General features: G+C 41.3%; 1 protein-coding gene across 4 annotated transcripts in view; it reads left to right on the top strand.

The window, feature by feature from the left end:
- Window positions 1–3,411: 3,411 nt before the first annotated feature.
- The window catches only part of setd5 (SET domain containing 5), a 122,878-nt gene continuing 101,110 nt past the window's right edge, over window positions 3,412–25,179 (top strand). For all 4 annotated transcript variants that reach the window (XM_084317022.1, XM_084317025.1, XM_084317023.1 and 1 more), the window contains exon 1: window positions 3,412–3,826. The gene's annotated coding sequence lies outside the window, so the exon portion shown is untranslated. The remainder of the gene's footprint in view (window positions 3,827–25,179) is intronic.

Consider the following 25,179-nt stretch of genomic DNA (forward strand, 5'->3'; position numbering starts at 1 on the left):
CTGTGAGAGTTGCTTCTGTGTCGGAGCTTGCCTTTGCGCAGGGCCCGACTTCATGCACTCTGTGGGTTAATGGTCGGTTTACACTAGTTAAAATTGTATAAAAAAAATTGGAGTGCAACTTCAGTTTCTGCCGTGTAGTCTTATCAGTCAAACTGTATTGATTTTAAAGTTGTCTGAAAATTGTGAAGGACTGAGTTAAAAAAAAGGTCTTTCACAATAATTGTCTTAAAACATAATCCTAAGGTAAAGTATGGTGTGAGATGTTGTGTATCTCTTAATTCTCTCATCTGTTAAAAAAAAAAGATTAAAATAATCCTGTTTTGTGGCCATGGTCGGCCACTTTGGAGCTAAAGTTTAATACGGTAAAGGTTTTATTTTTAGCAGAATTCTTTAAAAATGGAAATGTCATGCATGCTATATGAAATGTATTACTTTCTATATTATGCTAAGAGACCATGGAAATCCCACAGCCATATTAATTTTAATATAATGTGTAGCTAAGCACTTTGATACCTCTTGTGTTATACCACCATTTGTTTGTTTTAAAGATCATGGAGACTATTAAAAAAAAAAGCCTCCCGACCAACTGATTAGCAGCTTGGCTTGTGTTTTCCTTTTTATCTTTACAGTGTCACTCTGCATTTAAACAGCCTATCAAGTACCAACTGCATGCATCACACCGTTTTTATAACATTGGAACTGTGACCATTGTCGCCAAAGAATTCTAAATACGGTAATATCGGTTATGTTATGCCACGTTTCAACACGAGGTGGGGAAGGGTTGAGTAGTAGTCCTAAGTTCCGGTGCTTGGTTTAGTGGGCCATGTGACACGGCTATCGGTATGTTGCTCTCTCACCGCAGTAACAATGGGCGTATTATGAAAGAAGTCCTTCGTCTGCCATGGGACGGTTGCTGGGAAACTTGGAAAGGGCCTTCAAAGATAAATCTAATCACGTGCCCTGCCAAATCAAACCGGACTATAAGGCATATCCTGTTTTACTAGTCTAGCAAACATACAGGCGGTTTACAAAAATGTAACTAAGCAGAGCGTACCGAGATCAAGAGCGTAGAACCAAACTAATCTCGGCGCACCAGTGAAATGCTGTGTGGAGCAAAAGTGCACGATTTATACCCGCCATTGGTGTTCGGCGTTGGTTTCCCAGGGCCACACACGACAATGAATCAGCATTGCTTGCAGGTCAATAATATGAGCGCTTTGTTAAAAAAATAATAATAATGTTGCCACAGGGGGACCCTGATGTAAACAAAACGAAAGTATTTCTCTGGTCTGCAACCGTACTGTATTGTACCCATTCTGCAATCTGTTAATACAGTAACAGTTTTCAATCACCCCCCCCCCCCCCACATGTCACCCGCGCTGAATTTCGATCGCCACGCCTCTATTTTGGTCGCGCCTCTTAGGAGAAAACAACTCTGGAAATAAATAGGGGTCAGGTGGCGTTTGTTCGCAAACTACACTTGTTCTAGGACAAAACAAACGGAGATAAATCACGCCGAATATCATCGTTGTCCATAAATAGTCATCACTCGTAGTGTTGTCACAAGCGTAACTAATATATTAAATGTCCAGATGGGGGAAGGAAACGTCTCAATGTGAAAATACCAGTGGGAGACTCGTCTGAAAACGGATCAAACGTAACTTTTCACAGTGGCGGCCAATGTTGGAAAGTAATCGCTTGACATAACTTGTATAACGTTGGAAACAAACGTTCTGCGGCTACCAGCGGTTTTACACAGACGACTCTCCCTGCCGAAAATAACATTAAAAAGTACCCGGATGTGACGGTCTTGCCATTTGAAGACCTGATGTGTAACTTGGGTGGCTGGTGCACAATTTAGATTCGATTCAAATGTATTGTCATAATACAGCACAAGTACAATACAATCAGAGTGTAACAGTAAAGTGCAATTCGTCATCGATGTCCCGACCCCAACTAGAGTTTGGCCAGATTAGAGTATGGGCGCCATGTTGTGGCCACCATAGTGAGTCATAACCACCGACACTAGTACAGGCCTAGTGTTTTATATGGTTTATTGGACCTGCATTGATTGATGAAAAGTTTATTAACATATTGCAGAATGGGTACAGTACAGTTCAATACATGTCTAACCGGGAACTATAACCCGAATATATTGCACTCAACCCGTATTTAAATTGGGACACCACAATTTTACAGTTAGATATTCAAAGTCGCATGTGTTCACATTCCATTTATATTCTGTAAGTTATTCAGGTATCACTTTTATTATGCGGCGTTCTGTCCGTTTGTCAGACCACTGCAACAAATGACGTTGGCATTTATCACCCCAGCCAATCCAAACTCGTCTACTATATCCCATGACGAGAAACCAATCGCATTGTGCCCATTCGTTTACGAAATCTTGCAAATGCATATTCTCAGCACTGGTGATAATGCCATATCGCTATCCGTTTTAGGTACGGTCGTTAAAGTCCAGTATGTGTGGCAAATGTAGCCTATCATTGACTATAGCCGATTCTCCATGCCTATTCTAGAATTATAAATATATACATTCCAATACACGGTCGCATTTTGAGTTATTTGTCTCGAAACCTCTCTTCAGTGGTTTGAGAAATAGTAAATAATCGCTGCTATTGATGTCAGCGTTAGTCCTTTTCTCTGTCGTCGAGTGTGTGAAGACACTGAAGAGAGACTCGATTTCGATTTCAACCGCAGGGTAGTAGAGTGGGAGGGACCAGTAATAAATAGATGCAACATGATGCAACCCAAGATCGCTGGTCAATGTCCCTGCCCAATCCCTACCAGATCCCAACAAAAGCGACACCTCATTCCATTCCCTTCACTTTAGGTGGGGCCTGACCCTGCCTCTGTCGTCCCTGGTACTGGCCCCAGTGTAGCTAAAGTTTGCTACTATGCATCGGTATGAAACGAAAGGCTTTCCGTGGAGATGAATATACCCTCAAATGGAAAACACCATAATCCCACTAAAGAATCAAAATAAATTCCACGGCATTTGCATTTAATAACGAAGACATTCCCCCAAATTTGAAGACACATATCCGCTTTTTTGCATCAAATTATATCCCGAGTCCATCCACTCTGACTGTGCTCTCTTGCTTGTGTGCCACCAGTGCACATAGCATGATTGAACTGAATGTCAGCACCCCTCCTCAAACAAGTACACGCCCCTCTTTGCGTAGAGGAAAGGAAAAAAATAACTCAGCGCCCTAGTTGACCAATGACATTCGTGTATAGCTATTTTGCAACTCGACTGACACTTTTCTGACCAATGATTTGTAAGAGGATGGATCGTTGGCGCAAGGCCCGCCCAACGAAGGAGCCCCTGCATGGTCGCCTAGGAAACCCCGTGGCGTGGTTGTGTGTCAGTTTCGCTGGGACCCGCGGTCGATGCCGGCGAGGAGGGGGATGGGCGCCTCTGCGAATGTAAGGACCCTAGACAGAATCAGAGCCCTGTATCACATAGAGCAGCATATACCCCTTTATAAATATCGATTATAAATATATTAAACACTATAATAAAAGGATTAAATCACCGGGGACCTGTCATAGACACTCCATGGAAGTGCTGTACCTGAACAGGACAGGGAATTTAACTTTCCGCCTATGCGTGGGGGACACTGAGAAGTTTGTTTCCTACCCCTGGAGAGGGAGCTACTTTTGAGGGCAAAGGATACAGGAGACACCGAGGCCGAGGCACAGGCCTAGTGGTCTGACTGGATTTGATGTTGGAATACTCGAAGGTCTTCCTATCATTGGCTACATGAGATTACCCTATTTGTACTTGTTTGGAATGTCTCTTTAGGTGAGTGTTTTGCATGTTTGTGTGTGTTATTGTTTGTTATAACGTCACATTGCCTAACTAACGTTAACCTGTCTTATATTTCGTAGGCTATAACATGAATACAACACACTCACTAAGCATGTTTTCAGTCAGCCAACTAGCTAGCAAGTTATCTAACTTGGCTAGCGAACAACTTAATGTCCACTTGAGTTCTTTGAAACAACTTGGTTGCTCGTCTCATAATCTTCCACAGTTCCAGGTGGTGTGCTGGCGAGGTAATAATATTCCCATGCCATGGGGCTCCCCAGCAAGGCAGCAGTTGCTGTCTTTGGAATGATATTTCGTGGGTTTTGGTCAGGTCCTCGTGCAGTCCATGTTAGCTAGCTTGCTAGTCAACCAATCCACAACAGTAATACTTCCAATAACATGATTTGGTGTACTTGTGTTTCATAATCTCATCCAGTTACAACATTCAGCAACAGTTTTGTTTTCGTTGAATTGAAGCAGTCAAGCAGTAGTGTACATTGAATTTAGTTTCAACTGTCAACACTACAAACTAGCAACGTTGGCTGGAGGTATTTCAACAGTTTTGCCTCATAAGGTCGTCATTAGTACATTTATAATGATTTTCGTAATGTTATTTTTTTTAACTGTCTGGGGTTATTGAGAAATGCAAAGTCTGGACGAGGTTTAGATTTGAGATTATAATACACGCCATACAGTTGTCATAACAGCATAATGAGCACATTATATTGATATAGCCCATACGTTGTTATCAGTTGATGGTATTAGAGCTTGAGGCTGAGTGAGAACAGGATATGCATACACCCAACACGAGCAAGACACCTGGCTAGCTAATATGAAAACTTGCTAAGTTACATGAAAGACACATTATTACATTGTTTTGATGACAGCGGTGTGTTATGTGCTGTTATCGCACCCCGAAATTGTCGAATTTAGGTGGTTGCCTTGTCGTGGGCGTAACTTGCATTTGAGTCTTTTTTGGAGCACCCATCTCAAGCCACCAGAAGCTGTGTGCTCATGTTAGGAGGTGATATGGGGAACAATGCTATGCTAGCTAGTTAGCCAACTTTTTGGATGCTTTCCAGTTGATTGTGTCCTTACTTCGAACCAGTATTTCATAACCGAGAGAATGCGTCCTGCTCTCGTTTTCCCCCAGTATTGTAGTTGTTTGTATAATATCAACTGGTTGTTCGCATTAGAGCTTATGCGACAAATACCACGATTTTCTACAAGTTTATAATTCTGTCATAACGTTACCCCCATTTTCACTTCGCTCTGGCGCGTGAAGAAAGCTCGAGTCGGTGGTGTTTTTGTTATTTCTTGACAAGGGCAACGGGCTTTTTGTGTGGTATCTTAGCAATTACAAAACCAGATCTCTAGAGTAGTGACTTGCTTTTCTCATTCCTCTTCACCTCCCCCACCTACCAACCCCCAGCCTCTGGTGGTTAATGGAAGAGAAATGGGTGGTATTTTTGAGGGGAGCTCTCGTTTCCTTTTTTAGCCTCCATTTTTTTTTTCAAAATAACATGCGAATCACGGCGAGTGGAATTGTTGCGCGAGAAAGGAACGGTTTACATTTACGTTTTGACCAAGTTACGACACACGGCCTCTCGCTCATCTGCTGCTTATGTAAAGCATTGCATTGTTTGATAACCACAAGGAGACTCTTCGAGTATTCGTTGTGTGCTTTAGGCCTCGTCATAAGAGCGTGGGTTACTCATGTTGGCCAGATTTGGCAACACATAGACGTTTTCCACGTACATAATTCGTGTGAGCTAACTGAACAGCCCAGATGATGGGTGTCGTGTACAACAGCGTAGAATTAGCTTAATTATAACATTTTATGCTTCTCACGGAATCCGCCAGGGAGCCAGATGTGTAGTGCACAATGGCTGCCGTAACCATCATCTATGTTATTTCGCCCTACTCAGCTGCACCACGTATGAGCTGCTACATGCGCCGCTGGTCCGGAGCCCCTGAGCCCGAGAGCCGAGCCGAGGCGGCCAGAGCGGGGAAGGCGCCGTGTTTTTCCTCTCACTGAAAGTGCTACCGGATGTATCGCGACCTCGCAAAATCTGTGTTTTGTGTCCAATCCTGCTCCTGACGTGTCATTATTACATTTGTTTTATTGAGGGTGACAGCGCATTTCTGTTACCCCCACCCAGCCATCACATTAACCACAATTGTCTCAGTACAACGATTCACAAGATGCATGTTTGATACACAATATTATGTATGTATTAATAATATGCATATTATTTGAAATCTTCATAATTTGGTATCCGGTTTTATTGGTTTCTTAGCTCAAGGTCTGTACTGAAGGTGCAAATACAGCGTGAAATACTTGCTTTACTCATGACCAGCAAATACCCACTATATAAGCCTATGTGAGATTGTGAAAGTGAATTGCAGTGTTGTGTGATTGGGTTGTGTGTGTTTTTCCTGAGCAGTTGTCGACCTTGCTTCGAGAGTACAAAGATTACACCCCACAGCCTGCCAGGAGTGCATTAGCCAGCACCAAATGTTTTGGTTGATCTTGAAGCCTGTCGGTAGCCAGATTGCGGTGCAGCCAGGCAGCCTTGTTTTCATTGGTCGGGCCCTGCATTCTCTGAATATGTTTCACATCTTTTAATAGCCTGTGTGCGCGGCAGCCGGCCGGCCTGGCCACTCATAACTATTGGAAACATGACCCCCCCCCCCCCAACACTCCCTCTGGCCTGACCCCTCTTGTTATCTAGAACAAACGGTGTGTTCACTAACATAGACAAAGACAAGTACACCCCCCAAGAAACACGAGGAGAATTTGGGACACAGGCAGGCTAACATGCACAATGCCATGCTTTTTTAGCTCTACCTGCCATCCCGGGCAAACTGAGAATGAGCTCCCTGGCTTGTTGCTGCGGCCCATGCTAGGTTTTGAATCACCCCGCCATGTCGGCTTTTCAGGCCTCTCATTTAGATTTGTATTAAGAGTGTGGTTTAATGTAAGGTACGACGACTAGTTTCTGAAATTGAGTCTGGCTTCAAATGTAGTGTTTTGTCTGTTGGCAACTCCTTTGAGAGCAATGTTGTACTGTTGAATAACCTCTGCTCAGATTTCCCTGGGCTTTCTGTGTGGTGTGTGTACTGTGTGTGTCTGGAGGTTGCGGAATTCCCCCCCAAATGTGGGCCTCTGAAACTTTGGAGATCTAAAGGAATGTGCAGACGGACAAAGTTAGTCTGGCCTGCTTCTCTGTTCAGTGTTCACAGAGGAAATAGCTACTCTTCCTCTCTCACACTCACACACTTTTACTTAAACGCATGTGCACGCACACACACAGACGCACATGCTGAGCTGTATAAAAGAAGTGATTATTATCTGTTGGGTAACATGCCTTTGAGTTCACTGAAGCCCAGTCATTAGGTTGGAAAGCAGCGTGCTCTGGATGAGTCTGAATTGATTCCCTTTGCGAGTCTTAACCATGCCATGAAGCATTTCAACGTGTGTGTGTGTGTGTGCACACCAGGGAGAGAAGCAGGATGCTGGCCCGCTTCCAAAAGAGGAAGACAGGATTCCATCTCAGTGCAGACTGCCCGAGGGGAAAGAGGGGGGGGGGGTGTTGCTGTGAGGAATAGGAAGAGAGGAGAGAAACCTCCCTTTTTTAGCCTCACATTTGCATGCTGATGACACTCTGTGTCATTACATGGAGGGCAGGTGTGGCTATTGACATGTTAATGTGATGGCGAGAGTGTGTTCTGCTTATGAGAGTCAAGTCGGTGTTGTCAATCTGTGTCTATATCAGCGCTAGAGGATTACATTTGCTGCGCACAATTTGGTGGGAGGCAGTTGTGTGCACTTGAAATCACATTGACCCTGCTGATTATATTATAGCAGCTAGTAGGGCTGGGCGATATGGCCTAAATATGATATCACGATATTTTCTGACCTTTCGGCGATACACGATACGCATCACGATGTTTTTCTTTTTTTCCCCAAACAATTCATTATGAGGCTTACCAAGACAGTATTTGAGTTTGCAAGCTAACATTAAAGACAAAATAAAATACCCATGCATTTAGCATTTTTATATTATATATTAGATTTAGATTATTGGATTATTAGATTATATATTGCATATATTTAGCAATGAGATATTATATGATTTAGATATGAAATATGATAAATTGAAAATGGGGGACCCTGATGTAAACAAGACGAAAGTCTTTCTCTGGTCTGCATCCTCCAGTCCACTGTTGACTGTTGTTGTATTGAGCTGTACTGTATTGTACCCATGCTGCAATCTGTTAATAACGTTCTCATTCATTCAGTCGGCAAACAGAATCATTTTGATTGACAGTCGCGTCTGCCAATTACGTCACATCGCTTGCACCCGCCCTGCTGTTCTTAGCACCAATCGGCAAGCGCGTATTAATTTTTTACTTCCGCCATTCGAGAGCTCAATGACAATAACAATGGCAGCGGTAGCTCGCCGCGGCCGACGTTTAGCTTTTAGCTCCGCAGAAGGACTAAACGACTGGAGGCATAATGATTTTACTGCAACGGATGTTATAATAAAAGCCTTTCCATACATCTGTCTGATTGAAAACTTTATTAACAGACCGCAGAATGGGCACAACTGAGTCAGCACGGGCTGAGATATGAACGTCGACTAACGCTTGCTATATCTAGGTCGACCTCGGTCGTTGCTATGTAAATACGCTGATGTTATTGAAAGTGTAACTATATAACGTTAATGCCACAAAACGAATGCCTTTGTTATCATAAGTAGTAACTTTTGATGCAGTAGTGTGTGTGTGGGGCGGCGCTGTTCAAAAGTGTCAACGTGTGGACCAGATTGACGCGACACAAGCCTCTTGGTCAAAACATCACGATATCCACGATACGTTTAAAAAGTGTATCGTTAATGAACTGTACCCGATATTTATATAATATCGTCATATCGCCCAGCCCTAGCAGCTAGCACTGGCTTTTCGGTAGGCCTATGATGAATCAATATTTGATAAATCGATAATATCTGTGTGATCACTTTGTTGGTTTTATTCAATATTGTTGTCGGTAGTGATCACAGTTTGGTTGTCCTTATTATAAAGATCAGATTTCTCACAAAATTATTTTATTATTATTTAAGTTTCAGTTTGTTATCACATTTCCCAGTACCATTCGATCTAATACAACAGACAGTTGGATCAGTTGGATTCTCTAATATTTGATCTTCCATACCTCTATCATGAAATATATTGATATTTATTGTAGTTTTTTTTAGGGTGCTCAAAATTACCACCACAGGTTACACCTAATACAGCCACCAGAAATGCTTGTTTGTGCCACTGAAACAGAAATCTCGCTAAGAAATCCCGCAAAGCGTGAGTTGTTGCAGGAATACTAACACTGGAAGCTGTAGTGTGGAGCATGAGAGTGTATGGATTAGTAAAGTGTGTTGTGTTGGAATACAGATAGCTTAGCATTATCTAAAAGATAAACAGTGGTTCATGTTTGTGCATTTCCAAATTGAGCCAATAGCATGTCGCCCACTTTGTGTAGCGTTCATAGACTATTATGGACATGCTGTTCCATGAAAGGAGAGACCTGCTGCAGACAGAGTGGTGGTAATGTAATTATTACAAAAAAATGGTAACTGACTGTTTTAACTGACTCATTAAGCATTGGGTTTATTGCTGTGCATTATGTCCGTAGAGTGAGGCATATAAAAAATGGGTAGTGTGTGACTCCGCGCAATATCTCGTTATTGCTGCTGCCATGCTCTTTAAGATGCGTTCTAAAAATAGGTTTCCCTAAACAATTACTCAAGCACTACTCCGTAATTCATGCAAGTATCTGGGAAAACATTACTCGTGCCCATCCCTAGTTTTGATCAGTTCTCTGCACATGCCATCATGAGGGTTCTTTTGTTTTTCTTACATGACAATGGAGAGAATATGATTTTAATTAGCTGGGTTTCATATATTCATAGTCGGCTAAGAGGGAGGTGTAGTCTGATGTCACTGGTTGTTCCACCCGTATATAGGGCTGGGCGATATGGCCTAAAAATTAAATCTCAGATTATTTTTTTTAAAATCCGATTTCCGATTTTAATAGATTTTTTTTCTCTTAAACTACAAACGCCTAGGAAATCATTCAAATAACCTTTGTTTTGATTTGACACAAAAAAATTATCAAACCAAGATGAATTTCCCGATTGGGATTGATGTGCAAACCTAACTTTCACCAATCTTCACTTAAAAAAAAATAATATATATAATATAAATATATATATATATATATATATATATAAAAGGTTACTCTTGATTAGGCCTGCCACGATAACACATTTTGCTGGGCGATTAATTGCCCCCGAAAATATCGCGATAAGCGATATTATTGCGACCGGTTAGAGATTTTTTTTTTTTTTTTTTTTGGAGAAATGTATTTCCCAAAAGTTTTCAATTAACCTTATTATTTTTTTTTACTAATATAATAATAGCATAATAATGCAAGGAAACCGTTTCAAAGTGCAATAAACCTTTATTTAACATTGGAAGACATTTTAAATATCCTAAATAAAAAAATTCTCAGTTTGATTGTTTATTATAAAACAAACTGAAACTGGAAACAAGCCCTCTGTCTGGCTTTTTGTGTCATCCTTTTAACATGTACATGTATTATTAATGTACCATGTACAAAATGTTAAAGTGTGAGGAAAAAACTGGAAACGTAATAAATAAAAAGGCAGTGAAACAATAATCAAATAAACACCAAAATATATACTATCTCTATTGGAATGGAGACTTCAGCACAGGATAAACTAGGGATGGGCAAAAATAATCCAGATCGATTGATCACATGATGTACTCGTGGAGGAAAACGCTGTACAAAATAAATGTATTTTCCGGTGTTTTAGACTTTTATTTTGAAACCCACCCACCGGTCCGGCCGGAAGTATTGTTGTTATTATCCTAGCTGCCTAGCAGAACGTATTGAGCGGACAACTTGTCTCGTCCGGTTCTGTGTTTTTGAGCTAATGATAAAACAAATGTTGAGATTGTTGGTGAACAACTAACTTTAGGTTAGTTTTAAAGTTAGCTACTAACGTTAGATGCAGCTAATACAGGCAATCAACGATGAGGAGGAAGCGTCAAAGCCGTATATAATAGAATAGCTGTGGTGCGTAGGCACTGCAGCACGACTCGAAACTACCTGTTATAATAAATTAATTCATGTTTAACTTGTCCCTGTGTCCAGTCCTTTGACCAGCCCCACCTGTTCATTGTAAACAATGATGCATGTAATTGTATTAACGTTATTCTGTGTTGTAGCTATGCTATACGTTGTATTTCGTTTGTTAGCTATTTAGCTAATGTTGTTAGCATTGGATAGCGTCAACGCTAGATCTTTCATCTTTATTTAGCAGTCCAGTTTCTCCGGGCAGTACCGAGTAACTACTTGGGTCTAAAAATAGCTAACGTTACACTACAAAGAACGCTACTTGGTTAAAAGGAGCAACACTATTGAGAAATGTAGTTAAGCTATGTGGCGTTGCCCCACGGAGCTCTCGTGCTGTGCCCTGTATGTAGTAAGGCCAGCGGCCCCCCACACGGAGAGTAACTGACAAGGGGTACTGGTTCCGCCTCATTAAAACAAACGCGCAAATAGCAATTAATCGCGCCCGTCAAAATCATTGCATTCATTTTAATTATCGCGCCGATTAATCGATTTATTGCTTATCGCGGCAGGCCTACTCTTGATCAAACAAAGATGAATGTCCCTATTGGGATTAATAGTGCAATAATTGCTTTTTCACCAAACTTCACTTAAAACAAATAAAACGTGCCTCTTGATCATCAAACAAGAATGAATTGCCCTATTGGGATTAATAAAGTGCAAATCTAACTTTCACCAAACATCAGTTTTTGTAAAATAAAAGGTGAATCTAAAAAAAAATATTTTCATGTTGAGCTATAGATTGTGGATAGAGATGTTCCGATACCATTTTTTCCCTCTCGATCCGATTCCGATACCTAAGCTTTGGGTATCGGCCGATACCGATACTGATCGGATACCAGTGCATACATAAAAAAAAAAAAACTTTTAAATTTTTTTTTATACAGCTACTGTTTTATATATACTGTTTTTTAGTAATAACTATAAAGTAATGGTATTTATTCAACAACAGGAGTGTATAGATTAGTATTAGAATCAGTAATTGAAAACTATCTCAATGAGTTCACCCACGGAAAGGTTGTTGGCACATTAGTTCCACACAGACATTATTCGTTGCTGCACTTGCTTCCACAAGGCTCTGTTTTTTTGTTGTGATTTTTGCACAATAAATATTCAACATTATCTTTTGAGACTCCGCCTCAGACTCTTATCATTTGGCACTAAAAGCTAAACATTGTCACCGATATGGCTGTCCGCAACATGTCTTGTGTACGCGAGGTGGTCGATCAGTGACGACGTTAACGTGAGCTAACGTTAGGTTAGCTAGCATGAGCTACCGGTAGATGGAAAGACTATAACGTTACTGGTGAAAATGTGATTTAACTTGGAATACTCCTTTGCCAACTTGCTGTACTTTGCTTGCAGGTCTGCAGCCATTATTGCTGGATTATGAATAGCCCCAACTTTAGCCAAGGTAACGTTAAAGCTAAAACTTCAACGTTAGTTAACGCTAGCTTTCGGTTAGCTGTTCAATGCTAATAACACCTCCAAGCGAACCCATCAGAGCTCCCCGTCAACAGCGCTCTGTCGGGACGATGGCAAAGTATCTGGAAAGTATCTGCTGTTAAAATGACAAATGGCAAACACGTTTGTTTTATAATGCTCACTCAGCAGACCGCAGTGTTGTTGATAAATTACGTCATATGGTATCGGATAGGGATGCCCCGATCACGTTTTTTGCTACCGATCGTCTTGAGCCATATCGGCCCGTATCGATCCGATATCGATCATTTTTGATACAAAATAAAATAAAAATTTTATTTTATATAACATTTATTTTTATAAAATATATATATTATATAATTATACTTGTAGTTGTATTATCTGCGAGACATCGCCACCACGCAACAAGTCAAAATGCTCGCTATCTCCACTGTCTGTGTGTATACTCTGCTTTGATCAAATCACATTCAGCATGCCCTCAGCAGGGTATATCTGCGGCTCTGCAGATATACCCTACTCCCTCAGCTAGCCCCGTTTGTGACTGCGATGCAAGCCGGGGCTCGAATACGCATCGAATCAATGTTATAAGACATTGATATCAGGAGCTATCTGTAGCTACTGCTAGCCGGCTAGATAATGTTAAAGGGGAACTATCTTATAAATGGCCTTTTTGAGTGTTTAGCATTGTTTCCTAGCTATGTGAACTTATATTAATATGATCTATGTCTCAAAATTCTCATATTGGCGCATTCTTCCAATTCTCCTCTCACAATATTCACCCTCACTGAACTGAGTCGTTTGAAAATGTGCCTATATGTGATGTCATATAGTCACTGCTGCATGTTAATGTTCAAGAGGCGGTGCCGCTCCGCAGTGGTTTAGGAGCCCAGGCTCAAAACGGCTTGAGATCTTGAGGTAGAAAAATGCTGTTTTTGAGGACTTGATTAGAAATACAAAACAATGAATAAAAAAAATATATATATTACAGAGGTGTTCCATAGACTCACAGGAATTGTGTAAAAGTGCCCAAATAGTGAAAGAAATAGTAAAATAGTTCCCCTTTAAGACAACGCCTCAGTGAACTATTTAGTTGAATGGGACATTTCGTTTTGAACAGTGAGCTAACGTGAGCTAACGGAGGTATCATACACTAGTACTAGACTATTGCTGGAGCATTTGTTGATATCAGGAACTATCAGTAGCTAGCCGACTAGATACCGTTAGACAATGCCTCATCATGTATTAAACTAAAACGTGAATAGTTGACTGGGTCATTTTGTAACGGTAGCTAACGTTAGCTCACGGAGGTCCCACTAGACTAGACTAGACCCGTGTTTACACGGGTGCGGGAGGGGCTGGAGGAGGAGCAGACGCCGCAGCTCTGTGTGCAGCTCCGTGTGTCTGAGACAGAACTCAGCGAGTGAGATCTCCGCTAAGAATTGGATCATGTTTTTCGATCGGTTTTGACGATCAGCGAAAATAAAGCATTATCACCGATCTCATATTTATACTGATTATCGGCCGATAACGATCGGTGGACGATCGATCGGGGCATCCCTAGTATTGGAGCGCAGAATTAGAGGGTACTCGCCGATACCGATACCAGCATTTTAGGCAGTATCGGCGGCATTTCCGATACTGGTATCGGTATCGGAACAACTTTAATTGTGGATGAATAAGCACAGAAAGGTACACCATGCCAATGGTAATGCTTTATTTGTTTTAAACGAGGCGATTTAGAAATGGGCAATGGGGAAATACATTGCGTTAGAGGGTGGAACACGAAAAACGGCAATGACATAACCACTACACCTCCCTATAGTCACGGATTTTGTCATGGACATTCAATCAAGCCAAAGGACCTCTTTAAATTGAATGCTTACCAGTAGGGTGTAATGTAGGGGTGCACGATGTATCGGTCGGGTATCGGTATCGGCCGATAAGTGCCTTGTTGACTGCAATCGGCCTATCGGCCGATAAGCTGGAATGTGCCGATGGCAGTAGCCGATAAATTCAGTTGCGTCCTGCCAACGGCGCAGCCCCCAGTCCCCCACACACACAAGCTACTGCATCAAAGTTACTACTAAATATTCAACATTCTCTTTTGAGACTCCGCATCAGACTCTTATCATTTGGCACTAAAAGCTAAACATTGTCACCGATATGGCTGTCCGCAACATGTCATTAATTGTGTATGCGAGGTAGGGCTGCACGATTAATCGTTTTTTAATCGAAATCGCGATTTGGAATGATGCAATTATCAAATCGCCAAGCCTGCAATTAATTTTTTTTTTTTTTTTTTATATTATTTAACCAGGAAGTCCCATTGAGATACAAGATCTCCTTTGCAAGGTAGACCTGGCCAAGATGACAGCAATAACATTTGCAATACATCACACAGCAATAAAATGTGCGATACATCACTAGGGATGGGTACCTTTCACATTTGAACCGATACCGGTACCGGTACCGGTACCTGTGAATCGATACCGGTACCCAACGGTACCTTTTTTCGGTACGTTAAAAAAAAAAATGTATTTTTTTTTTTTTACTTTTTTTTTTTTTTTTTTTACTTTTTTCTTTTCATGTCAACGTTCACACGCACAATATATGCTTACCTAGGATTTGACTTGATTCAACAACAAAGCAGTCGGAGCAATGACAAGCCGAAAACTGTCGAAATTTAATTTACCTACCTCAGTCGTAAAAAAAAATCCAAACTTCAAATAACTACAATTTCGACAGTTTTCGGCTTGTCATTGCTGACTGCTTTGTTGTTGAATCAAGTCAAATCCTAGGTAAGCATATATTGTGCGTGTGAACGTTGACATGAAAAAAAAAAAGTAAACAAAAAAAAAAAAGTAAAAAAAAAATTTAATAAAAAATATTATTTTTTATTTTTTTTTTATTTTTTTTTCGGTTTCTCACTTGATTCGATACTCGGTAGTACCGACGTGTTTCGGTTCGGTACCTCAAAAGTACCGAATTCGGTACCCATCCCTATACATCACACAAGCACATAATAAATGTGCATGTATACAATACATCACATGTAAACACAAAGCAGAATAGTCTACATGATAGTAAAAGTGTATAATACAGGGTAATACAGTAATTTTGCAGTTGGGACCCGACTACAGAAAGCAGCAACATTCTTCTTGTAATTTTTTTTTAAATATGTTATAATCGCATCGCAAATCGCAATCGCAATATCTGTCAGAATAATCGCAATTAGATTATTACCCAAAATCGTGCAGCCCTAACGCGAGGTGGTCGCTCAGTGACGACGCTAACATGAGCTAGGTTAGCTAGCATGAGCTACCGGGAGGCAGAAGACTTAACGTTACTGGTGAAAATGTGATTTACGTTGGAATACTCCTTTGCCAATTTGCTGTACTTTGCTTGCAGGTCTGCAGCCATTATTGCTGGATTATGAATAGCCCCAACTTTAGCCAACGTAACGTTATGGCTAAACCTTTAACGTTAGGTAACGCTAGCTTTCGGTTAGCTGTTCAATGCTAATAACACCACCAAGCGAACCCATCACAGCTCCCCGTCAACAGCGCTCTGTCGGGACGATGTGGCATTTAAGAAAGTATCTGCTGTTAAAATGACACAAACATTCGTTTTGTGGCATTAACGTTATATAGTTAGTGTTACACCTTCAATAATATCAGCATATTATTTACCCGAAGATAGCAAGCAAGGCATTACTCCGTTGTTCATAGCTCAGTTCCATTCCGTACCAAACTACCCATTCTGCAGGGCTGTACAGTGCGATATATATGTCGCACGTGCGACACTGACGTCAGTCTGTGCGATGAAAGGATTGACTTCAATAGCACTGGTGCGATGGCCCGCGATGGCCCGCTATCCACTTGGTACTTGTAGTCTTGTGCGGTTAAATACAATGTCCCTTCTGCGTAAGACTCCATATATCAAACACCAAATCCCATAATCCCTAGCGAACAATATCCCCGCGAGTTGCGAGCAGTGACTCATATCCGCTCGGCTCAGCTCACAACACAGCAGGTGAGCAGGACTCGTCTCAGCAGCGTTTGGAACGCGGACATTGAAACAGAGCTAGTGGATAGTGTTGTCGCGACCCAAAACAAATCCCTGCCGTTTTATTCGGCAACGGGTCAAATGCATATAACATGCTTTGCAATCCTCACGTCATAAAGTCCGAAATGAACGTTACGTTACCATGAGCTAACAACAAGCTGTTCATAGCCATATTTATATAGAGAGAACAGCAGACGGGCAGAGTGAGGAGGAGGGGGCAGACATTCTCCCTTCTCTGTGTGTGTGTGTGTGTGCGTTTGGAAAGATCACATGAAGTCAGACGAGTATATTATATTGATAGTAAATGTACTGAGGGTGGACAGTAGGGCTGGGCGATATGGAAAAAAATCATATCGCGATAACGATATGATAATTTTATTTTATTTCTCGATATCGATAATTATCGAATTGTTATAAGTATATATATATATATATATATATATAAAAAAAATTCTTTGTCATTGCCGCCATCTTTAGTGTTACATCCCCTCACACTCCAGTTCTCAGGCTGCAGCTGGTTTAAAAGCTAAAGTAAACCGGCTTCTCTGCTGGCTGTGGCTCCAGAGGAGTTGAACAGTTCTGGCTCTGCTAGTTTATTTTCGATCTTTTGGTGCTTTTTTGGTGGACAAACCACCGCACATGTGCACTGTGACTCGTGACTGGAGTCTAGTTCTGCTAGCACACATAGCCTACTGTGTACAGACGGTTTCAAAATGTATTTTAAATTAGAAAGCAAACAAAATAAGAGAAAAAGAAATCTGAATTTGGTCAGTATTGTCATTTGGACAAGCAAAGCCATTACTTTAAGTTGCAGGCAAGAAAGACAAGTCTGTCCACCGTCTCTGGTTTTTCGATTTTTTTAATTTCGATATTCGATATCGATTATTAAAATATATCGCGATATTTATCGTTATCGTTATATCGCCCAGCCCTAGTGGACAGATAATGTTGATATTTAAACATAAAAAATACAATACAAAATAAATGTATTCATGATCATGCAACATAAAACGGTTGCGTGTTGCGAGTTCTAAAACATTTAACTTAAAGTTTAAAGCTCAATATATCAAAACGTGGCACTTTACAGTGAACAGGAGGTCTATGTGTATTAAAAACAATAGATTGTTTTTCCTTTAAAAGTCTGGAAGAGGTCAAAAATAAAAATGTCAAATGATATTTCCGTTGCCTTTTTTGAGTTGATCTAAATGTTACTGATTGTGTTAAATGGGCTTATGTTATGATATCGTCTCATATCGATTGCAGGCACCTGCATCGTATCATATCGTGGCATATATCAGCAAATATCGTATTGTTGTCCAAAGAATCTATATCGTATCGTATCGTGATGAAACTGGTGATTCCCACCCCTAGTAGAGTCCATACACCCAACACCAAATCCCATAATTCCTTACACGTAACGTGTCTGGCTGTGTGACGTCAACTTGTCAGCATAAAATGACAGCCAAACATGGCACTGCAACTAAATAACACAAATACAATAGGCACATTTGTGACTGTTACAAATATAACACATTTTATACTTGTGCTACAAGATTTTGGCCTGTGCTACAAAACGATCAACCTCTGTAGCACCAGTGCTATGTGCAAAAAAAGTTAACGTACAGCCCTGCATTCTGCAATCTGTTAATAAAGTTTTCAACCAGACAAATGTATAGAAAGGCTTTGTTTTATTATAACATTTGTTGCAGTAAAATCATTGTGTCTCGTTTGGTCATCCTGTGGAGCGATGGTCGGCGGGCAGCTAACGTATTAGCTACGTTAAGTTTGTTGTGCTCTCGCAAGCAGATCATTTCAATGGCGGCATGCCCCGAAGTAAAAAATGAATAAACGCTTGCCGATTGGTGGTAAGAACAGCAGGAGGTGGGTGCTAGCGGTGTGGCGTAATTGGCCAAATCGACTGTCAATCAAAATGGTTCTATTGCATTGGTTGAAAGCTCTGGTTGAGAGAATAGTATCCATCTGCAGGCCGCCAGAGCGGCCAGACGATACTGGGAGAGGGATATAATAATAATAGTGATACATGGCATGGTGGAATTAATACCATAAACATATTTCTTGATGTTTCCTTTTTTTAAGTAAGTAAAGAGGCCTACAAATACAAACATACACATACAAATATACAGTAGTTTCATTAAAAAAATATATATTAAAAAATATATATAAAAAAAATAAAATATTTAAAAAAAAATTACAAATACTTATTTTTTGCCACAAGTATCGGTATCGGCCAATTGTGTTAGTTAGTTGAACTATCGGTATTGGTATCGGTGGCCAATTTTCATATTGGTGCATCCCTAGTGTAATGATATATCGTGACGTGTTGCAAAAATGCTTTTATTTTGAAAACCGTGGCAAACGAAACCAGTGTTCTGCTGGCTGAATCAAATAAAATAAAATGTATTTGTAAGGCCCGACTACACACGTTAACTCTTTCTCTGCCACGCTGGGAACGGGATATGGCTATGTGCTGCCACAGTGCCACGCATTAAACCAATGGAGTCGGTCACCTTGTTTGCAGGGCTATAACTATATTCTATATTATAGCTATGGATGCACATCGAGTATCGTTCAAGATGTGAAAAAGAAATAATTTTTCCATCCATACATTCCCGTTTTTATACCGTGGTGAATATAAGTATGGTTTTAGAGTGTGTTAGGGTAATTCCTGGGAGGCTAGTAATGGCCTGCGACGTATATTATACTTAATCCATTGGCATTTCGTCCCTATACACGTTACAATGAAAAATTCAAATGCATATGATCAGTATATTATGTTCCATCATGAATGCATGAAAGGGGTGGGCGTAGGGCTGGGCGATTAATCGATTTTATCGATTAATTCAAATGAATGATTTAGGGCGATTTACAAAAATGTAATAGATAAAAACAAAAACAAATTATATATATATTTATTTTTTAAGTCACCTTTTATTGTACAAAAAGTGATGTTTGGTGAAAATTAGATTTGCACTTTATTAATCCCAATAGGGAAATTCATTCTTGTTTGATGATCAAGAGGCACCTTTTATTTGTTTTAAGTGAAGTTTGGTGAAAAAGCAAGTTATTGCACTATTAATCCCAATAGGGACATTCATCTTTGTTTGATCAAGTGTAACCTTTTATATATATATAATTATTATTAAACTTTTTTTTTTAAGTGAAGATTGGTGAAAGTTAGGTTTGCACTTCAATCCCAATAGGGAAATTCATCTTGGTTTGATATTTTTTTGTGTCAAATAAAAACAAAGGTTATTTGAATGATTTCCTTGGCGTTTCTAGTTTTCAAGAGAAAAAAATCGATAAAAATTTGAAATCGGATTTCTTTAGGCCTAGGTAGGGGGGTCGTTTCTGATTAATTGATTGTCAATAACGGCATTCGTTAGTACAACAACATACGCTGATCAGAGCGATGGCTATGAAAACAAGGCACAATCAAGCTGAAATTGACGTTAAATTGCTCTTACCTGTGGCCGGTGGGATTCCAAAAAGAATATTCCAATTATTTGATTGCCATCTGGTAGATCGTATGTCCATTTGGCCCATGACATTACCCACCACAGCATAATGAATCGGGGGTCCCGAAAACGATTCAATGCGATCGGGTGAAGCCCTTGGTTCAGGTTACTAGAAAACTGGAGGCATTTCATCGACGCACAGCCCCATACAGAGTCTCAAAGGAAGTGCAACACCGGCCGCATCCCACCAGGCGGTGGTATTGGACTTTTGCGATCTCAGACTCATTCCCTATGGTAACACCAGGCTCCCTGGATGGATAATGAATGGAAATAGCGAATAAAAGAAATAACGATCAAATAACGAGTATACTCGTTGTTGGCGTCCAACGTTTGGCGGCCAATAACGAGTATACTCGTCGTTGGCAGTGAATGAGTTCATGTCCCCATGGGTAGTGGTAAGTTTCACAACAACCGGTCAGTGGCAGGAGGATAATCACAGAACATCAAGCAATTTGAAGAAACGCTAACAGTTTGGCAGTACTGGTGTAGTAACGTTTGTTAACCTAGCGTGAGGAAGCTGTGTTTGAAGCTAACATTGGTTAGCTGGCGGTCAGGTGGCGTAGCGGAGATTGTGCTCGTCACCAATGCAAGAGGTTGCGGTCTTGACTCCCGGAGAGTCAGCATTGCCTTGGCTCGGGCTGATCGCTATACTAACTCGTTTGGCTGAGTTAGGGGGAGGGGAGCCGTGGGTGGGTCCTGGGCGTTGTGGACAGCGACCCCTACAGTTCGGTCGGGGCGCCTGCTCAGCGAAGGTAGGATCTGGTGAGAGGTAGTGCGGCCTCCCACACGTTACACTCTCCCAGTGAGAATCTGCGCGGCCAGGCTGGCTGCCGGCTGGCTGCACATGCGTCGGAGGAAAGCATGTGACAGTCTCCGGCCTCTCGGACCAACAGTAGGGGAAAGTGCGCAACAACCAGGAAGGGGGTTGGGAATTGGCATAACGACTAAACAGTGGGATGGGAGAAAAATCGGAAAAAAGGAGGGGGAAAACGATAATAAAAAAAAAAAACATTGGTTAGCTACCAAGCTGATAGCAGGCACGTAGCCTATGGTCAAACGGAGACCTCGACTTGGATTAAAATATCCCCTTGCCATGGATATGTCTCACTGCAAAGATTGTTGTGGACATCTACAGAAGATTGCAGTACTTGAAACTAGGGGTGCACCGATATATGTCGGGTATCGGTATCGGCCGATAAGTGCCTTGTTGACTGCTATTGGCCTATCGGCCGATAAGCTGAAATGTGCCGATGGCAGTAGCCGATAAATATCCATCAATTTGTGTCGCGTCAATCTGGCCCACACATTCAAACTTTGAATAAAGTTTCAGTCAAGCGACCTGCACAACGCCGCCCCCACACACACGCTGCTGCATCAAAGTTACTACTTATGATTAACAAAGGCATTCGTTTTGTGGCATTAACGTTATATAGTTACACGTTCAATAACATCAGCGTATTACTGGACCATAGCAAGCATTACTCATTCATATCTCTCACTTCCTTCCTTTGCTCAGAGAGCCCGTACTGAGTTGTACCCATTCTGCAATCTGTTAATAAAGTTTTCAATCAGACAAATGTATAGAAAAGCTTTTATTATAACATTCGTTGCAGTAAAATCATTATGCCTCGTTTGGTCATCCTGCTGGTAAGTCTACTCGTGGCCGCGGGGAGCTAACGTTATTAGCTCCGGTAGGTTTGTTGTTGATCTCTCGCTGCAGATCAATGGCGGACTTCCCGGAAGTAAAGCGCTTGCCGATTGGTGGTAAGAACAGCAGGGGTGGGTGCAAGCGGTGTGACGTAATTGGCAGAATCGACTGTCAATCAAAATTGTTCTGTTGCATTGCTTTGGTTGAGAGATAGTGCTCTCTTATTAAAACTAATAAACAAGTCCTTCTTGAGCAAGACAAGTTAGTCTGTTATGAAAGCCAGTGAGTATTGTATGACTCAGACCTCAGCAATAATCATGACTCATGAGCATTATAAAATAAAAACACACATGGCATGGTGGAATTAATACCATAAACATATTTCTTGATGTTTCCTTTTTTTAAGTAAGTAAAGAGGACTATGTTCATATCGGTGAGCACAATTTGTAACACAAAAAGAGACGTGTAGCCTATTTATTTATTTAATATTTTATTTATTCATTTTATTATTATTTTATTTGTTGCCATGCCTAAAATAATAGTCAAGCATAGGGCTAAAACATTTTCATAAACAATAATATAATTTTTTGTTATATGGTTATAATAAAAGCTTTTCTATACATTTGTCTGATTGATTGATTGAAAACTTTATTAACAGATTGCAGAATGGGTACAATACTCAGCTCAGTGGACTGGAGGATGAAGACCAAAAAAAGACTTTCGGCTTTTTTACATAATGGTCCTCCATTTTCAATTCATCAAAACATTTAGAGACATACAAATATACAGTAGTTTCATTAAAAAATAAATAAATTAAAAAAAGAAAATTATTAAAAAAAGTATAATTATAATTATTATTTTTTTGCCACAAGTATCGGTATCGGCCGATTGTGTTAGTTGAACAATCGGTATCGGTGGCAAATTTTCATATCGGTGCATCCCTACTTGAAACATAAATATTTAGTTTGGAAAGACAACGTGGAGCCAAAACGCTAAGCTAACATTAGCCCAGAAACCATTAGCACTGCTACAGACTAGCCTGCTTTTCTAGCCAGTCAACTGTTCACCGCAACCCCAATGGCTGATAAAGAACAGCCGTGGATTGTCAAGGGAAATGTAAAGAAACGCTCTCCAACGATGACTCTACATACAGCTGGATAACCGATTTCAACCAGTGTAACATATGAGTCTGGCCAGAGCAGCCCTCTTGTTTCACCAAATAACGAACCTTGGAAATACTTCACCTATAAGTACAACCCTGCTTAGCTGTTGTTGTAACTAATAGAGAAAAACATTGTTTGTGCATAGATCACTAGATTTATCAACTTTTAATATGATTTTCATGTTAGCAGCATTTCCTGGTTGATGATGGTGCTTTTGTGTTACAAGTGACAGTTCTCTCTGCCCCATCTGGGGTCGAGGGGGAGAGAGAGAGAGACTCCCACTATGATTAGCTCTTCTTCCCTCCCTAGCTAGCTCTCTCTCTGTCCGTCTCCCCTCTAGCAGCTGCTGTGCGTTGTGTTGCTGGCTCGTCTTGCACAATGGAGTTAAAAACAAGCCCCTGTGACGCCTGCCTCTCTGGTGCCCTCTCATTGGCCCAGGATCTCTGGAGCTGCTCCAATGGGATGCGTTGAATCCTTAGCACTGGGAGAGCAGTGTTGCAGAGGGCTCTGTCGGGTAATTCTGTTTTGTGCCGAGGAGCAAGGCTTCTTGGGAGAATAATGGAGGAGGAGGAGGAGGCTGAAAAAAAAAACAAGGCCGAGAGAGGGGAGAGGCGGGCAAGCTACGTAATCATCTCTCCTGTGACTTCTCTCTCTCTCTCGTCTCTTCACCCCCCCTTCCCTTCTCATGTCCTCTGTTATTTCTTTTTATTATTGCGCCCTCATGTTCTGTCCTTCATTCTTTCTTCTTTCACACATTGAGGTAGGTTCAGTCTCACTGCCTCTCACCCAGAACACATGTCGTTCCTTTCACCGTTAGCAGAAGCCTTAGCTGTGGCATTAAAAAGGGTTTGCTGTGGAGGAACTCTTTCTCCCTTTGAACTCCAGGCAGCCATTTTAGGTTTCACCACGTTGACCCCCCTCCCCTCCCCCCAGGCCTGTGTGTGTGTGTCTTAACATAAACAACACAAGGAAGGAGACTAGGCTGAGAACCCATAGATTCAGAGAAGCTATTGCCTCGTGCCAGGTTAGCGCAAAATTGCAAAAACCGAAGGCGCATTTCTGAGCATGTTTGCTCAAAGGGTGTTGTCGGAGAGAGAGAGGGAGAGAGCAAATAAGGAACAGGAAAGAAGAAAAACAAGCCGGGAGAGAGCCACTCGACACCTAACCCTTTCACAGCTGCCCTATTTTGTAATGCACGACAGCAGTGTTAAAAACAAAAGGGGAAATGGCCACTGCCAAGTTCATTCCTGTTCAAAACACCCCTCACAACATCACCTGGATCACAAGGTTCCCACTGGGGGAAGGGTGTGGATGTTACTTTTAAATTTAAAAAAAATTCATAAACCAGGGCCCATGTTGTTCAGGGTCGCTCACTCATCCTCTCAAAACTGGTTCAGACCTGACGGCGAGCAGCCTCCTCTGAACCTTTTGAACCTAGATTTGTTTCCTCAACAAAACCTGGCGGTGGTTCAAAATGCCATCAAAACACGCTTATTCAGATAAAGCCTCCCTTTTATACTCCAACTGACTTCTATGTTGAGATCAGATTCCCCCATACTGTTTAGCTAATTTCTTGAGCTGTAAACACTTTGAGAGAGAGAGAGCGACAGGAACAGGAACAGAGAGGTGGAAGCCCCACAGCAATTCAAAATGGCTGCCGGACGGCCTCTTGTGTTTTCAGAGTGACATCTCTTAGCCTTTAGTGTTTGCACATATCTTACGTCTGTGTTTTGTGGCCAGCGCTGCCAGCACGAGGTGGAGCCAGGGCTGACCTGTCTGCCTCAGTGGATAAGAGCATCGGCCAAAAGAGGAAATGTCATGTAAATGTGTTTGTCATGCAACCAAGATCACGTGGTGAGAGAGTGAGAGTCACTGTTTCATGTTATGCCAGAGCGTGCGCTTATCTAACAACGGTACAGCTTTCTTTTGTGCTTTATGCTTCTATTAGTTTACTACTAGATTTCATCCTTGCAACATAAGGAACGGATGCAGCCTAGGAGTGAATCTCTTTCGTGGATATGAAAAGTAGGCTATATGACTGTCATTTACCCAAGTTCCATTTCTAGGCCTGCAGCTGCGTTGGTCTTGGCCAGGTGTTATTGATGAAATCCCAGTTAATTCATTCAGTGACCAGGCAGGCAGCGTTGTGTCTCAGCTGAAGAAAAGGGAGCAGGCCAGACAGGGGCTAGTCAAGCCCCAACATGTAGCGTTAGCTCGCTCTTTCCTTCTCCTCTAGGTTACTGCAGAGCCTCAGACGGACAGTGGCTGGTTTGTTT

Source organism: Notolepis coatsorum (assembly GCF_963971535.1).
Source record: "Notolepis coatsorum genome assembly, chromosome: 6".
In the NCBI taxonomy this organism is placed as follows: Eukaryota; Metazoa; Chordata; class Actinopteri; order Aulopiformes; family Paralepididae; genus Notolepis; species Notolepis coatsorum.